At 42.1% G+C, this 4,646-nt stretch overlaps 1 pseudogene; it reads right to left on the bottom strand.

The window, feature by feature from the left end:
* Positions 1-2,448: 2,448 nt before the first annotated feature.
* LOC138150854 (RCC1-like G exchanging factor-like protein pseudogene) lies at positions 2,449-4,154 on the bottom strand (annotated as a pseudogene).
* Between the last annotated feature and the right edge of the window lie 492 nt (positions 4,155-4,646).

Below are 4,646 nucleotides of genomic sequence, written 5' to 3'. Positions count from 1 at the left end.
TCAAACAATAGATTACTATAATCATTGACTACTGTGTCTTGTGTATCTGACCTATTCCATTGATCCACCACTATTTCTTAACCAGTACAATGTAGTTTTGATGATTGCTGCTTTAAAATACCATTTAAGGTCTGGTATGGCTATGTCACCTTCCCTAGAATTTCTTTTCATTAATTCCCTTGATAATCTGGAACTTTTGTTCTTCCAGATGAATTTTGTTAATATTTTTCTAGCTCTATGAAATAATTTTGGTAGATTGATTCATATGGCACTGAATAAATGAATTAATTTAGGTGGAATTGTAATTTTTATTATATTAACTCAGTCTACACATTAGCAACTGATGTCTTTCCAATTTTTTAGATCTGACTTTATTTGTGTGGAAAATGTTTTGTAATTATGTTCATATAGTTTCTTGGTTTCTTTTGGCAGGTAGACTCCCAAATACTTTATAACGTCTATAGTAACTTTAAATGGAATTTATCTATCTCTTGCTGTTGAGCTTTGCTAATAACATATAGAAATGGCAAAGATTATGAGGGTTTATTTTATATCTTTCAACATTGCTAAAATTATTGATTATTTCATGTAATCTTTTACTTGCTTTTCTAGACTTCTCTAAGTATATCATCACAAGATCTACAAAGAGTTATAGCTTTGCTTTTTCTTTGCTTATTCTAATTCTTCTATTTCTTTTTCTTCTCATATTGTTAAAGCTAACATTTCTACTACCATATTGAATAACAGGGGTGATAATTGATATCCTTGTTTCTCCCCCAATTTTATTGTAAATGTTTCTAGGCTACCTGCATTACATATAATAATTGCTGATAGTTTTAGGTAGATGCTACTTATCATTTTCAGGAAGACTCCTTTTATTCCTATGTTCTCTAGTGTTTTAACTAGGAATGTAAGATGTATTTTGTCAACAACTTTCTGCATCTATTGAGATAATTGAATGGTTTCTGTTAGTTTTGTTGTTGATGTGATCAATTATGCTAGTAGTTTTCCGAATATTGAACCAGCCCTGCATTCCTGGAAAAATCCTATGTGTTATAGTGTATTATTCTCATGATAAATTGCAGTAGTCTTTTTGCTAATAAAATATTTTTAAATTTTTTATCTATATTAATTAGGAAAATTGGTTTATATTTTCTTTTTCTAATTTGACTCTTCTCGCTTTAGGAATCACTACCATGTTTGTATCATAAAAAGAATTTCGTAGGACTCCTTCTTGGTCTTTTTTTCCCAAATAATCCATATAGTATTGGAATTAATTGTTCTTTAAATGTTTGGTAGAGTTAACTTGTAAATCCATCTGGCCTTGGAGATGTTTTCTTAGGGATTTCATTGATGGTTTGTTCAATTTCTTTTTCTTAGATGGGATTAAATATTTTATTTCCTCTTTCATTAATCTCAATGATTTACATTTTTGAAAATATCCATCTGTTTCACTAAAGATTGATCAACTTATGGAAATACAGTGGGGCAAAATAGTTCTTAATTATTCTTAATTTTCTTTTCATTAGTGGTGAATTCATTACTTTCATTTCTGACACTTGTAATTTAGTTTTCTTCTTTTTTAAATCAAATTAATTACAGGTGTATCTCTCTTGCAGTTTTTTTCATAAAACCAGCTCTGAGTTCTATTTATTAGTTCAATTGTTTCTTAATTTCAATTTGACTAATCTCTCCTTTGCTGTTAAGTATTGCTAATTCTGTATTTAATTAGGGATTTTTTTCTTTTTCTAACTTTTTTAGTTGCATGTCCAATTCATTGATCTCTTCTCTATTTTATTCATGTAAGCATTTAGAAATATAAAACTTCCCCAAAGAACTGCTTTCGCTGCATTCCATAAATTTGGATATATTACCTCATTGTTGTCATTCTTTTGGATGAAGTTATTGATTGTTTCTATTATTTGTTGTTTGACCCACTCCTTTAGGACTAGATTATTTAGTTTCTAATTGATTTTTAGGCTCTCATTCCCTAGTCATTTATTACATATAATTTTTATTGCATCATGATCTGAAGAGGATGCATTTAATATTTCTACCTTTCTTCAATAGACTTTCAGGTTTTTATGCTCTAGTGCATGGTCTATTTTTATTTAGGTGCCATGAACCACTGAGGGAAAGGTATATTCCTTTCTAAACCCATTCAATTTTCTCCAGAGGTCGTCCATACCCAACTTTTCTAAAATTCTATTCACCTCCTTAACTTCTTTCTTGTTTATTTTTTTTGTTAAATTTATTGAATTCAGAGAGGGTAAGATTGAGATCCCAAACTAGCATAGTTTTGCTGTCAATTTTTTCATGTAACTACCTAAACTTCTCCTCTAAGAATCTGAATGTTATACCACTTGTGCATATATGTTTGGCTGGTTTGTCTCCAAGAGCGCCGAGGGCCAGGGGCCATGCCTCTGGAAACCAGGGGAGGCAGCAGGCTTAGATAAATGACCTAGCCAGAGTCACCATGTGGTCCACCCCACAGTCCACTTGTACCGGCTACCCTGGCATTGTCACCCTGAACGGGAAGTACTGATCTTCTAGGCGCCAATCCCCAGGTAACCTCGGGTGTTCTTGCCCCACACAAACAGCTCTCCTTTGTTGGTAAGTGCGGCAAACTGGCGGAGTCCGCAGCGAATGTGGGAAACCGGGGCGTCTGGGTTGAAATTCGGCAAGCCGAAGAGGATGGGCGCCATCATTTCTGGGAGTTCCGTCTCCATGAGATTCGGGCCTTTGCCAAGAATCCCGTATCCCCAGATAAAAACATTTCCTTTGTCATTAAGACTGCGTTGCCAGTACCTCCACAGGACGCCTACTTCACCTTCCCAATACCAGAGAATGGCATGTACGTGGGGACATTCACCTGGGTGGCCTCCGTGATGGAAGCGAGCTGCAGGTATTCCGAGTTGACCCAGCCAAAGAGGTCTCCGTCAGCAGACACGCGAGACAGAAGTCTGCGTAGGTGGCAAGCTGGACGATGCCGCCACAGACCTTGGTGGGCGAATGGTGATGTTGTAGTGACCCAGGCCTGTCTGCCTGTTCGCCCCCCATCCACAACAGTAGACCTCGCCTTCATCTGTCAGGGACAGGCCGCGGTCTTGGCGACAGACGACCTTTAAGTCCTGCATTCTGTGCACTCAGTGGCTCTTCCACGTTGACCTCAGAAATTACTGGCCATGCTGAAAACTCCTTCGTTGTCTCTCAGGACCAGCGAGTGGGCTCTTCCACAGGCTACCTGGAACCCAGGTCTCTCTGCGGTCCGTCCAGAGGCAACGGCACTGGCGACGGTTCAAAGATGTACTTGTATCTGGCACTTATCACCGGCTCCCGTGAAACCCAAGTGGAGAGTCCTTGTTGAGGCCCATGCCCCAGACCTTGGTGATGTCCTTGGTCTGGGAGGAAAGCAGCGTGAAGCCAAAGCCGCAGGCGGCGGATGAAGTCCGGGCATCCAGCAACAGGCGGCAGGGCACCAGCTGGATGGCACGAGGCTTGCGGCTGGAGGCGACCGGTCGGCATTGGGCGTCACAAACCTGGCCACGTCCAGCGCTCCCAAGGACTGGAAGCCCCAAATGAAGATGCGGAGAGCGCGCCACGCCCACTCAACCATGTACTGGAACGCGGGAACCTGGGGCTCGGCCTCTGCTGCCACTTCCAGCCTGCAGTGCAGTGCGTCCTTAGCAACGGGGCAGCACGCCCTGGGAACAGCGCCCCGCTTGCCGCGCCCACGCGAATATTCCCCTCCGCGTCTTGCCAGCCATCAACGTTCTTGGAGGCCTCCCGCCTAGGGCGCCGCCATCCTGGGAAGCTTTTGACTCGCTGGAGCATGCTCCTTCCCAGAAAAGGCAACTTTTAAGGGAGTCGACAATCTACTTCAATTACATTCACTAGTTCAGGGGGAAAGTCAGCTCCCTGAACATGGAGAAAATCCAAGCAGAGAAATGAGCACAAAGACCTACAGACAAGACTGGAGCTGCCTGAATACAACAATGCTGCTCCGCACTTTGCACGCATCACTGGAACAGGGAGGACAGACATCTCAGCGCTCACAGGACTCTGAATGTGTGGCTGCTCAGAGTCTCGGCCAGTAATCGAAAGGCTCTTCTCATAAGCGAACTTTCAAAGCAAAACGCCAACCTCCCAGAATATACAAGAAAGACTCTGGCCCGGACTGGCCAGGAGCCAGGAGGCACAAAACCTCCTGGACTCAGCACAGCTGTGAATTAGCAGGTTTGAAGGAGACAAATCCTTCAGATATTTACAGTTTAGCCTGGGCCTGGAAACTGAAGGCCAGCAGCAAGAAGGAGAAAGAAACAAAAGCCCCACCTTGCTCATGATCTCATCGAGATACATCTCTATGGTCTTTGTTTTCCTTTGATTTTGCTTATTCATATTGCTTGGTTTATTTCTGGCTTTTAAAGTTGTTCTCTGCTTCTGGGGCCCAGGGAGCACTGTCTCATACTTCTTGTACTGGAAACTAGGGTTCTGGATACTGGTCTGTTCTGAGGCCTCAGGCACGCTGGCAGCCGGATGTCACAGTGGTCTCACATTTTACCTGGTTCTGAGCTGGAACTGGTGGGGGTGGCTGATATGAGCATGGCATTGGAGCTTGCCTGCTTCTGCACCCTGGGGCTCCAAAT

The sequence above is a fragment of the Petaurus breviceps genome, unplaced genomic scaffold (assembly GCF_028583685.1).
Source record: "Petaurus breviceps papuanus isolate PSGF00001 unplaced genomic scaffold, PetGlider_PUasm1.0 90890, whole genome shotgun sequence".
In the NCBI taxonomy this organism is placed as follows: domain Eukaryota; kingdom Metazoa; phylum Chordata; class Mammalia; order Diprotodontia; family Petauridae; genus Petaurus; species Petaurus breviceps.
The sequence above is the reverse complement of the archived record's forward strand: the minus strand, read 5'-3'. Positions and strand labels throughout refer to the sequence as shown.